Raw genomic sequence first — 13,733 nt, 5'->3', positions numbered from 1 at the left:
CATATCAAAATGTAAAATTTATGATTCTTACTTGCATTATAGGCGCTTGCATAACTACAAGAACAAACGAGTGTGAAAACAGTTATGACTAGCTTGCAGTTCATTTCAAACTGTTTTATTCTGATGTCGGAAAGCTACTAAGGTATATATATCTGTTTTGAAAGCCATAACGATTATCGAATTAAAGTATGACTAAACGAATTATTGCCTTGATAGAAGATATTAGACCCACGGCAATTAGAAAAGGAACTTGATAAATGTAATATTTTTAAATTTTATATAAGTTTTTAAAAATCATTTCAAACGATTAAAATTCGACTTTGTTGAGATTTTTCAAAAAGAATATTTAATTATTCAAGGCTTTTTATCGTTGAGGCTGCTGGGAAAAACCATCGCATTTTATAATCCTTTCATGTTTCTATAACATATTGTCTCGGATAAGCTTCTGAGAAAAAATTGTATTGCAAGATTTTTGGAAAGAGTAAGAGTAAGAAACACGTTTCTCATTCCAACCGATTAAAAATGTTGTCAAAGATTTCAAAATTTTTCAAAACAAGGTATTTTAAATCTTGTCTTGTATTTATTTTTTGCATTGATGTTTGCAATGCGATTTAAACAAAAAAATATTTGGAGTAGCACCACATCCACCATACCTTAAGGGCTGACAAGTATTATCTTTAAAGACCCATCTTGGCATGTCTGCTCTGCATCTGCCAGTCTCACTAGGAGTAGCGTCGCACTTTTCTGCAAATTAACAATTTGTTTCGAGGAGCATATCTAGCTTTAAATTTATAGATGTTTACCTTTGTTGTAGGCACTTGTACAACTACAAGCACAAGCGAATGTGAAAACAGTAATAATTAATTTGTAGTTCATTTCAAACTGATTTCTTTTGATGTTTGGAAGCTACTGAACCGTCAAGGCTTTAAGAAACCATAACTTTCAGATTATAAACATGATATTCGAGTTAAAGTATGACTAAACCAATTGCCTTGGTTCGAGTTTCGACTCGGCTTATAACTCTGATCATGAATAGATATCGTCCACCTGTTATATTCTCTTCAACGAACGGAATATACCCATACTCTAAAGAGTAAAGCGTGTTGAAATTATTTAACTTTTTCACACTTCAACATTTCAACTTTGACTTTCATCTTTTATTTCAGACAAGCTTTAACACAGTCGTTTTTTGATTCAAAAATGTTGTCAGTTGCCCCACAACCACCGTAAATTATTGGCTGACATTTTCTGTACCTAAAGACCCAACGTGAAAAGATTGCCTTGCATATGCCAGTTTCACTAGGACGAACATAGCACTTCTCTAGAAATAAACCATTTGGCTTAATAAAAAATAATTATGAACCATTTTGATATGTTTACCTTTATCGAAGCCCATGGCGAAAGTATCAAATGTAACAATGACAATTACAAGGAAAATGAGTTTTAACTCCATGTCCATCTCTTAGCTTTGATATTTGAAAACTTATGAGTGTATATTGGAAAATAAACAGAAACCTCTTTGTGTTTTTCTAAAACCTGGATGATTAAATTAGAGTGCAACTAAACCATTTGTTATACCACTTTTCACTTTAAGTGTCTTTGACATATTATATGAGCATTACCATCTTAATCAGGGTAAATTGAAAAAAATCACTCTTCAGTAAGTAACTCCCTTACTATCTATATTATTATGAATTTATAACCTAAGCTACTGTCGTATTAGAAAGTTACTAAGAATGCGTTAAAAGTGATTCTAGTATTTTCACATATATTTTAAAATGATTTGCAATTTAAAATACCAACAGTTACAGGGAAATTCCAATTCACCATTCTCATATTTGGCAATGGAAAATCCACTCGGTATTTAACCACTAACACCCGGCACCTGACCACATTCAGCGACACATAGGAACCATAAACCAGGCCAACCCAAAAGCATTTGGCTGGGGCTTTATTGATTCGCTATTATGTTTTTACATTTTGGCAAGCGAAACAGATTTTTAATGTCCCCCGAAAATCCATTTTGTTGGCCCCAATGGCCCAGCCAGTGAGGCATATTCGCAATTTGTATGTGCCTGTTCATTAGCCGCCACTCCATTTTCCCTGGTCACTGCGGTCAGCTTGGGCTGAACTGTACTTTTATGGGGTCACACTGGGTTCAGATAGTTCGCAATGAAGTTGGGATGTTGTAAGCACTTGCAAAAATTTTAAAATATATTTAATATTTTCAGTTTAAGCAGTAATAAAGTTCTGCAACATTTGGTTCTTTTAAAAAGTAGCATTATATTTATGATGTTATTAAATATAATAAATATAAGTGCAGGTCATATTTCCTTCTGTTAATATTATTCATTATTTAGACAGGTTGACTGCTCCTGAATCAGAACAGACACTCAGGCAAACGGATTTGTTGAGCCTGCCAATGGGCTGGCATTTCGATTTCAATTTGAACAGGTACTCAAACTCAAAGAGAAAAAAAAGCTGGCGAGGGAGACATTTGGACGTGAGGGAGAGTTATTTATATGGGGATATAGTCGAGTTGCCTGTTCTTCCAATAAGCCATTGATACGATAATGTATGTCCTGGCACCGTTTCCATTCTCTTTCCAGTTGCTCATGTCGGTGTATGTGTTCATGTGCAAGTGTGTTTGTGTCAGCTTAAGTTGGCTTTTTGAAGGATTTGTAGGAGTGAGCATATAGCATCATGTTTATTTCCCGCCGGGAGTAGCGGGATTGCATTTATGAGGGTATTACGTATACGCACGGTTGGCTTTAAAAGTTGTTTTTCCAGCCAAAAGAGCCAAAAAACATTTATTTATTCATTGGTTATGAAAATCAATGGCAGTACATGGTATTCAAGCAATTAGCTGGTCAGAAAAAGGGTTAATCTTAGGGGATTACTAACTTTGGGGTTTTCCAAATATAAATGTTCAGTATTATTGCCCAACTGACCGTGTCCTTTGTGATAGTAATTAACTGCTTGTTCAGAAAGTTCAATAGTGGTACCTAAAGGCCTCTTTCGGTAGCCAGCTCATTAATTAAACAAACCTAATCCATATAAATATTCAACAAGCTTAAACTTTGACCTCAAAAGACCATTGTTATGCCCCTTTGTGATATAAGTGAGCTTATCGAGCTCAAGACCCCTATCAATAGACATCCTCGCACGAGAACATTCAGTTCATTAACTAGACAAAGAAGGACACCTACATACATTCCCCTCCCACCCAAATTCAAATCTATTGACAATGTAATTAATGGAAACCCAAAACAATGCAGGCCAAAGTGCAAACATCAGCAACAGGATCACATTCAATACAAAGACAAAGATGTGTGTGGGTGTGTGTGTGTGTTTGTCCTGTTGTCTCAATGCAAATACAGCAAACGTGACACGCCTCCAGCAGCTCGATTTATCTGAGCAATTTCTATTCGTTTTCTAAGCGCAATGTTTATTAGAAACCCGAAAACGAAGTACAAACAGGGACCGAGTAAATATTTATATTTGACATTTTAGACAAATGCGCGACACAGCTGGCGGGGCAAACCAGATCCCCCATCTTGTTCGATTTTATCCGCCTCTCCCACCCATCTAATCCCCCCGAGAGATGTCACCAGTTGGATCAATCAAATCAGGCAATGAGCCATATGGAGCACACAGTCACCCACAAAAGTGTGGGCCACGCATCTGTGCGGCATCGGATTTCAGCAAAACTGTCAGTGGAAAATCCACATGAAAAAGGACCATTGTTCCATGTGGTGACAGCATCCTGCCTCTGTATGCATAATGAGTGTTACGCGATCCGCATGCAAATGTGATTAATTACAGGTGCAGGCAATGAGGACAGTAAACCCTTGGGTGAACCAGGAATACGATATGATATTGACACTCTAAATCGATATATAAAGTGAAAATACCCACCCTAACCACAAAGTAAACAAGAGGCGACAGGGCCACAGCCTCAACAACAAATCAACATCAAGTTTTCAGTCAAAAGAAAACTGCTCAAGTCTTGTGCCTTTTCTGTTTTGCCAGGCCAAAAATCAAAAGACAAAAGTTTTTGAAAAACCGCGCTGGAAACTTCTTCAACTTTTGCCGCAAGATGAAAACCAGCAAGAACCACAACAAGGGGGCAACATTAACGGCAGCCAGGCCAAGTGAAATGACAACAGCAATCGGCGCTCATAAAGTTCAGAAAGTTATGTTGTTATATTATACTGATATCGGTTGTTGGTTAAGGCTCCCACCTCCAGACTCCACCATCCTCATTCATAGGAAAAAGTTTTATGTTTCGTTTCGAGAATTGATGTTGAAGTCTGTCAGCCAGGGGGCCGAAGGCCATTGACTGCGGTTTTTAAAGTCAAAAGCCAGCGAAAGGGAAAATGCCCTCCAAGTTGACAATGGAAATGGGATAAGAATCGAAGAAGCTGGTGGCGAATTGTCTGGTGGTGGTGAGGGAAAGTGAGTTACTCAGGTGTTTCCATTGTTATATAATATCATTACTGCTTCTTGGAAATTATTGAGTATGAAAGTTATCAAGAATTTATTTGGCAAGCTCAAGAAAATGGAAAACGAGTGAAATTTATACAATTTATCATATAAGATGACAGCTTTTCTTTTTAAGTTATGCACAAAGTTTAAATTATATGCTAGGCGAGATAAGTATGTCAGGTTTTTTATGTGTCACTTATTTTTGTGCTTTTTATAGAATTGTTTATCTTATTTTTAAATTAACATAAAATTTGTTCTTAAATTCAGAAGAAAATAATGTATTATTAGTAAATGGATGTTCATCTGTTCCAATAACAATTATATATCTTGGTATCACTGTCAAGTTTTCAAAAAATTAATAAAACCTAAACAAGAATTCAAGCAATATAAATCTATGAAAGCCAAATAGCTTTTATGACCGGAAAACGAGCTCGTCAAATATTTTGTGATATTGGGAAATAGCTAAGTGCTAACCAGGATATTTCCAATCCCATTCAGTTTCCATTAACCGCAACCAACACTCGGGTCCACGACCATAAATAAATATTTCACATATCGTTGCTATTCGCCACCAATTAGATTTCCCCACTGCAAATATTGAGGCAACTGAAGCGAGAGAAAAAACGAAAACAACATCGAAAACGGAAAATTGAACCCAACTCAGTCCGGGAAAATCATTTTCAATTTCATTTATGAAAGCAAATAAATTTTTCAATTGGTTTTACTCAGCCGTTCTTAACCCTCTCTCAGCCACTTTCGTTTTCTGGGGTCTGTGAAACAAATAGAAATTCCTAAAGGCCAAACGCAGACAAAATCAACTTATTATAAAGCTGTTTTCGCCAAGGGAATCCTTTTTACTTACCGTATGGTTTCCCACCTCCACCTCACCCATTGTCCAATAAAAGCCTGCTCAATGCCCAGCCCACGTAGAGGCAGTAAAATGGGGCATGGCCAAGGTGTTTACCTAACCGCCCACTTTCGTCCTGCCTGGGACATTTAATAAGCAGCCTAAGCGAAGGCTCAACACCAAAACTCTCGCCAGGAACTTCGACTTCGACGACGGCGACTCAGAGAAGCTGGACTTGTGGTCTATGCATATTTCATACCTCAACGGCCACTTATACCCGAAAACTCTTGGCTTAAGTCTGTCGTTTTATTGTGAGAAGGCTTTAAAGACACGCACTGTTTGGCCCAAACAAAAATCAACTTACTTGCGGTGAGAAAAAGCAACAAGCAAGTGGTTTTTCTATTCTAGTTTGCAAAGGTATTTATTTGAGTAAATTTGTCTATTCGATAGTCTTCTTTAACTTAAGGAAAGGAAATATCTAATTAAAGCTTGAACCCGCAGAATATTAATATTTATATTGCATATTTAATAAGTCTTATTGTCAAATCGATTGAATACTTTTAGTACAGGGTATGCTGACCATCAAAGTGCCTTTGGTCTGACATTATGAAATAATTATTATTTAGCTTATGTCATTATATCAATAATTTAACAATAATTTGTTATAATATTTTGTATATATTTAAAGAATGAAGATAAAGCCTTAAGAGGTATCTGCAAGTCGAATATCACAAATACATCTCCAAGACGCGTTTGGCCGTGTGTGCTGAATTCAAAATTAGTTTCACTCGGATGCGAAATTATGCCGCCTCACTGTTCATATTCCCCTTAGCTCAGCTTTATCGACAAACGAATTTTCCTCTTCGAACTGCTTGGCTCAATCTCTTTCTCCACTTTCTTTACGTTTGATGTTCGCGCGCGTTTTCAATAAAAAAAAGTATACAAAAATATTTCAATTTGCATTAACTTGACAGGAGGCAGGAAGACAAAAGGAAAGACGTTGAATATCGAAGCCGGACTCGAGGCGCTTTCAGGTTAAATAAGGCAAAAAGAATGTGTGCACAAATTGGCTGTCCATTTGCGTCTCTTTTGTTCATAATTAGATTTCCGTTTCTCTAACTCTAAACAATTTCCCCGTTTTCTCAACTTTTTCATTGCTGCCCAAGGCGATTCCTATTTAATTAGCCATCTAATACTCGTGTTGTTCCTTGTTCCTTTCTCCAACAATGCTCCGCATTCCCTTAAAAGTTGGCCAATGGAATTTCGAGTAATAATTTACCAACAATTTAAATGTGTCCTAGCCAAGACCCTTGACTTTTGCCATTTGAAGGTGGGACAGCTAAAACTCTTATTTAAGGTCTTTATTGGCCCGTCATATTAAAGGGATAACATTTCTATATTTTACTCTCTGTCTAACTCCTAAACCCAAGATGTGATCATTAAAACCAAATGAAATTCATGAGAAGGCCTTCAACTTTGAAATTATTGCCTACCATTAATTTTTCCTAGGGTGTTTGCTGATGCCAAAAACTTTTGTCAATGAGAAAAAAGCAGAAGAAAACCAACAGCAAAAGACAGCCAAACAATTTCTAATTGCCCTTCAAGGATTCTATCTGGTGTGTCCCCAAGGATCTGGTCATTTACATAAAAAATGATTTGCAACAAATTAAAAATTGCTCAGCTGGGAGGCGTTCACATCGAAAGTCGCTACAAATAAATGACAGAGAGTGGAAAATCTCTGAGCGTTTAATTAGGAACATTTTTCAAAGTATTGATAGAGGAAGAACAAATACAAATACAGTACAAATAATGTTAGTTAACAGTGGCAAATGTAATGGAAATGAAAGATCTTTCGTCCATTCAAAGCTGTTTTCACTGTGGCCAGAACTTTACAATCTTGACAGGGCAGGCATCCTAATTGTTCCTCTGAGCAACGTGGCCACTTCATTCCGTCCCTCCTGTTGCTGTCAATAATTAGAGCTGGGAATTTCCTCCGTTTCCTTGGGTTTTCCCAAATAGATTCCGGTCTCCAGGCTGGCACGCGGATTACTCGGAACGTGGCTGCTAAGCGCCTCTAATGCCACTCCTAGCTACTAGGAATGGTGGGGGCAACAAGGAGCTCACTTCCGGCCGGTTGGAGTGTGTAGGTTCAGTCCTTTGTTTTGGTCTTCGACCAGTTAGCAGTCGCTGGCCATTTCTTTTCATTATTTGCCGGCATTAGTGTTGACTTATGTTGTTGCCCATTGACTGTGCACGCGCTTCTAGTGGAAAATCACACAGACTGTCTAATGGTTTCATTCAATTTCGGCTCTCGAATTATTTTCGTTGGTCTTAACTATTTGGCACATCGGAAATATATATTATTTGATTACAAATTGAAAGAATCCCTATCGCAGTACAGATTTTTAATTAGTTTTCATTTATAATTGTTTCGCAGAAATCCAATTACAGCCCATTGAAATCTGCGAAGCCGGAAATGCTAATGCCAAACTAGTTGGATCGGAGTGAACTCCTTTTAATTATATGGCCCATTATCATATTAATTGCATTTTCACCAATCATAAATAATAATTTCATTCAATGCATAATTTATTGAAAAATCTCTTCGATGTAAATCGCATAAATTAATGCAAAACAATTGACAGGCAGAGGAAAAGCGTGAAACGAAAGTGAAAATTCATAAATAACACGTCTGATGACAATCTATCTTGGCCCTTTCGCTTCCAGGGATAATTTAAATAAACGGCAAAATGTTTTTTAAGGTAATGAATAATAAAGGGTAGGAATAATTTCCTTATAACCAAAAATAAAAGAGCGATAAACAGAAAATTTGATTATCATTTGAAAAGGGGAAACAAGAATTACCCAAACAAGGTCCTAATCTAATTAGAAATGGAAGAAAATTATCTAATAATATGCTAATGTGTTTCGCAACAATCAGGAACAAAAGAAGAAACAAAATCAACATTTACAATGTGCGAATAAAGAGCAATACTAATAAATTTATGTATGCCACATTCTCGCACACGCAATAATTGCGCCAACTTGAATGGTTGTGGCAGAAAAATCTTGGAAATTGCCACACATAATTATGTAAATGAGTTTTCCAACCCCCACCACTCTAGCTCGATTGGTGGTTGGGTGCTGTAAAGACACATTTTAATTACCAAGAAAATGTAAATTAACCAACAAGAGACAGCAAACAGACAAACAGGCAGTAGCAGCAGCAACATCAGGCAGTAACATGCCGCGGCTAACAGCAAAAGGCCATAAAACCCAAATCTCATACGCAGGATATGTTCGTATGTGTCTGTGTCTGTTTTCCCTATATGTCTATGTGTGTGGGTAAAAGTTTGTCGCTTTCTGCAAATGGCTGCGCATCTGTGATAACTTTACCCCCAAAATACACCTCCCCTTCACCGAACAGATCCCCACCATGAAAAGGGACACAAAAAAGCATTTATGATAATAAAAATGAAATTTAAAGCATATTTAGGGATGTAGGGTCACGGCCCGGACTAAGAAGCTTTAATGCATCTGTTTCCCGTCACTTGGCTGCCATAATTATGGGTAAATATATATGGGTATTCTATGCGAGTTTGGTGGGTGTGAACTGGAAACTGACACATTTACACGCTCCATTAGAACTTTGACAGTTTGACAATGTCAAATATACAAAGTTTTTCCCTTAGAAATGCCTAATTGATTAACTTTCATGAATGAACTGCAGTAATTGAAGTTCGAACAAGCATTTGGAATGAAGAGTCTCCAGGTGATATTTTCGTTGGAAAAGCAGTCAACATGTACGCCTATTAAACATCAACTGATGTGCTTATAAATATCAATTAAAGTATCTATAGTATTATATTATTAACAAGGCTTTATTTCTATAGCATATTTTTTAATTTAAAGTGGCATATTCAACTATTAAGTTAATCCACTTGAATTTTCTGCTTCCGTAGAAATATTTCCATCTGCCATAGCTTTATTTATCCGAAACCAACGTTTCCGATTTCAATTTCAAATAGTTGAGTGCTTCGCTCACAGAGTAAAAAAAAAGGAACCGCCAACCGCTAAATAATTTAATTCAATTAACAGTGCAACAACAAGTGCAACTTCAGTGGCAGAAACAGAGCTTAACAGAAACAATTAAATAATTTAAACTAAAACCGTTTAAGTCATTAAATCAATTCGCAGTAACTGAGGGTTGGAAAATGCCAACGAACGTACAAACTGGGCCAGCGAAGCACTTTTATCAGCATGAAAATTGTAAAAATATGCAAAACAGTTGGCAGAAAAACTGCATCGTACTTAGGTTGAAAGTTAGGGGAAAACCCCCAAATAGGGCGCCAGCATTAGGGACAATTTGTTTTGCATTACGTATCAAAGGAGCCAAGATACCAGCTGATAGATATTGGTATGGCATGACGCTTGACTAATAGCTGGAAAATTAGTCCAACTTAAAACTTAATTGGTCACAGGGGTGGGTAGGAAAATGCCATCTAATTTGGTTGGCTCAAGGGTCAAGCTGTCAAGTGAAAATCGAACCCAAATCCAGAGCCCAACGTTTTGTTCGATGTCAAAGGACCGACCTACATTTCCCCCCTTTTTTACCAGCTATACAACCAACCAACCTACCAGCCAACAGCTGTGGGAACATCCTGTGTGTGTGTGGGACTCGACATAACAATAACCATTTTCGGCTCACACACAGAAACACACAGGGCCAAACGCACAGAGAGCGCCAGGACTTTGTGCGCTTATGCTGCATGCCAGGGCATAGATAATGTATACGCACTGTGGTACGGAGGGCAGTGGGACTACGAGTCGTACTCAGCACCACTGGCATGTCAATCAACAACTGTGCAACTTGTTCGGTCTGTTGTTCTTGCACTGGATGGTCTGGCCTGGAACTTTGAGGTGGGCAGCCAAGTCGGGAAATGGGAAATTGAGTTTGCAATACACTGCCATCCCGAAAAAAAATGATAAAAATAAATGGAAAGAGAAGCGTTATGCTTTGGGTGTCCTTAAAGTTGTATAGCCAGGCACTCTCCATTCGGCTTTCACCCTGAGTTATTTTGTTGTTTTATTCCTCCTCTGCGTCACGCATCTCCCTGACAATTGGCAGGCACACAAAAATCAATTGATAACAGGTGGCGTTGGCACAGGAAACGACCTGCCTTTTCCCCCTTTTTACGTTTTCGCTTTTTTTTTTTTGGGAAAGAGTCAACGGACCAACCTGAGACAGGCATAAAAATCGTTATGAAAACACATAAAAATTTAAAAATTCTCCAGGCCCATGTGTATATAGGATGTTGCCTTTGCATGAAAACGCTTCGGGCGGCGTCACTTGTGTGTTGATATTAAGCTAAAAGGGCCATTAGCTATAAAAATACTTAAGATGGAAATATGCGCAATGCCGCGGGGCATTCGAGTGGCAGAAAGAGAATAACACAGAGCGTGCAAAAGTCGCTTCAGAAGAAGAAAAGCTGCGGATCCAAACGACTCGGCAAACTGTCACCGAAGTTGTCAACAGCAGTGCCAGTGAGATTGGATTGTTAGTGTCTGTCTGCAGGTGGATACAGGTATATATACATATATATATTTTGCCTACAGACCATGCCCACCTCTATCTGGCAATGGCATTAACATTTTGCGTATACGTAATACATGCGGCTTGCCTTGTTTTAGAAGCAATGAACCACAATTTACCAGTAAAAGGCCGAGGTTTCTATTCATATCAATTAGTTGTCAAAAGCATTCATTTTCATTTCAATTACTTGAGAGAAAGAGAGATTGTGTAGTGTCAGGTCAAATATGTAATTGCTACATCATGGCAGACCAAACACTTATGCATGACTGGCAAGGAGGCTGAAAACAATTTAAATGTTAAATAAATTTATGCAAATTTGGCCACAGTCCAAAATCGCTAAATTGCCTTCAATTGCGCGCATTTAAGGACATTCAATTTACTCCCAAAAGCCAAAATACAGTTTCTACAAAAAAGTACCAAGCGATTCCCGCGGGTTTCGCGTCAGTATTTTCAATTAAACTTTTCGCATAGCATTTAATAACTCCGCATAGTTTAAAAGTCTGTTGGGCCTAACAGACTGGGTGTTGGTACAGGTCCATTTTCAAGGGACCCACATGTTTCCTATTGCAGCTTCTGAGAGATAAATGACTTTTTCGAGGTGAGCATGCGCCTTGCATAAAGGGAAAAGAAATTTGAGGAGATGCTGAGAGTCGCTGGAGTTGGACTGACTTCAAATTTCGTTTCCTGTTTACCTCACCTCGAACAAGAAGAAACACTAAAGTTAAGTGCATTGACTAAAAGATACCTCGTACTTAGCAAACAAATTTCAAAATAGGCTTAAGAATTGCCTTCCAATTTCGCTTACTTAAGCTTTATGATTTCATTTTTACAGAAAATAAACAAAAAGGTAAAGAAAAAAGAAAACTTCTCATTGAAAGTTATTAATAATTTTTTTTATATCTTAATGATCAATTAAATTTTCAGATTTATGATGTTATTTTTGTAAAACATAACTATTATTAAAGGCAAACTGCTTCGCACTCTTCCTTATATTGAAAAATATTTGGAGTTGCTCCACATCCACCGTAAGTTAAGGGCTCACATTTCCCTTCATTAAAGACCCACATTTCAACGCCAGCCTTGCACAATCCTGTCACGCTGGGAGGAGCATTGCACATTCCTAAAAATAAATAATAATTCCCCTGATACAAAGAATTATTAAACATTTTGTTATGTGTACCTTCGTAGGGCGCGGCAAAATTACAAAATGTAAGGATGGCAATGGTAAGGAAATTAAATTTTGACTCCATATCGAATATTCTTGCTTTGATGGTTGCCAACTTATAATAAAACCTAATATGTTGTTAAGTATTTCTACTTTCCTAATGACTAAATGCTTTAATTAGAGTAGTTAAGTTCGGAAACGCTTAAATCCACTGGAAAATAAGTTAGGAAAGTAAAAAGTCGAAGTTCGTAATAAGTAAAAAGTGTTACATATTTTAATATTTGAATGTTTTGAAGATCAAATTTTAATTGACTTTTATTTTTTATCTAAGGCAAGCTGTTTCACATTCAGCTTTTAAATCAAAAATGTTTTTAGTTGCGCCGCATCCACCATATATAAAGAACTCACACTTTTTATCCTTAAAAGTATAACTACGAAAGCCAGCTTTGCACAATCCTGGTACGCTAGGAGGGGCATCACACTTCTCTAAAAGTAGACAATTAGAAAAATAGTATCATACATCATTTTTGGTAATTTTACCTTTGTCATACGCAATGCTAATAGTAGCAAAAGTAAGGAAAGCTAGGACGAGGTAAGTTAATTTGAAGTCCATGTTGTATCTCCTTTCTTTGGTAGTTGCAAACTGCTATTCAGGCTTATTACCAACGAATATATAGCAACTCAAATGAATAATCTCATTGAAATGGTCTTTTAAACCGTAGCCCGTTTGTAAAGTTTTTAAAAAATGGATGATTAAATTAAAGTGGAACGGATACCCTTTTTAAGTTGTGTTACCTTTTAACAGTTTGCTTACTCTTCAAGACCCTTTTCAAAAGTATGTAACAGCTAGAAACTAGCGTTTCCAAACCTAAAAACTATATATGTTCTTTATCAGGATCAAAAGCTAAGTCGATTAAGACATGCCCGTCTGTCCGAATGAACGCTTAGATCTCAGAAACTATTAAAGATACAATGTTGGGAAAGGGTATGCAGATTCTTGAGATAACAACACAGTACAAGTTTTCAAGCATCCTGCCACGAAAAATGTAACTAGTAGACACTTGCAGATAATTTATGTATAATTTATGTTGAAAGTTGAAAAGGATTTTATTTAAATTTTAAATTTACTTTTATGTTTTATGTAAGGCAAGCTGTTTCACATTCAGCTTTTAAATCAAAAATGTTTTTAGTTGCGCGGCATCCACCATATATAAAGAACTCACACTTTTTTTCCTTAAAAGTATACCTAGGCATGTAAGCCTTGCACCATCCTGGTACGCTAGGAGGGGCATCACACTTCTCTAGAAGTAGACATTTAGAAATATAGTATCATACATCATTTTGATAATTTTACCTTTGTCATACGCAATGCTAATAGTAGCAAAAGTAAGGAAAGCTAGGACGAGGTAAGTTAACTTGAAGTCCATATTGTATCTTCTTTCTTTAGTAGTTGCAAACTGCTATTCAGGCTTATTACCAACGAATATATAGCAACTCAAATGAATAATCTCATTGAAGTGGTCTATTAAACCGTAGCCTTTTTTGTAAAGTTTTTTAACAAATGGATTATTAAATTAAAGTGGAACGGATGCCCTTTTTAAGTTGTGTAACCTTTTAACCGTTTGCTTAATCTTCAAGGC

The 13,733-nt window shown here is 37.0% G+C and overlaps 1 long non-coding RNA gene across 1 annotated transcript; it reads right to left on the bottom strand.

The window, feature by feature from the left end:
- Positions 1-12,433: 12,433 nt before the first annotated feature.
- LOC108108113 lies at positions 12,434-13,063 on the bottom strand. Its single transcript, XR_005993880.1, has 3 exons — positions 12,889-13,063; positions 12,634-12,801; positions 12,434-12,579 (listed from the first exon to the last, which is right to left on the bottom strand). It is a non-coding gene; the product is annotated as an uncharacterized LOC108108113 (long non-coding RNA).
- Between the last annotated feature and the right edge of the window lie 670 nt (positions 13,064-13,733).

The sequence above is a fragment of the Drosophila eugracilis genome, unplaced genomic scaffold (assembly GCF_018153835.1).
Source record: "Drosophila eugracilis isolate 14026-0451.02 unplaced genomic scaffold, ASM1815383v1 contig_445, whole genome shotgun sequence".
NCBI lineage: Eukaryota > Metazoa > Arthropoda > Insecta > Diptera > Drosophilidae > Drosophila > Drosophila eugracilis.
This window is presented reverse-complemented; position numbering and strand designations above follow the sequence as displayed.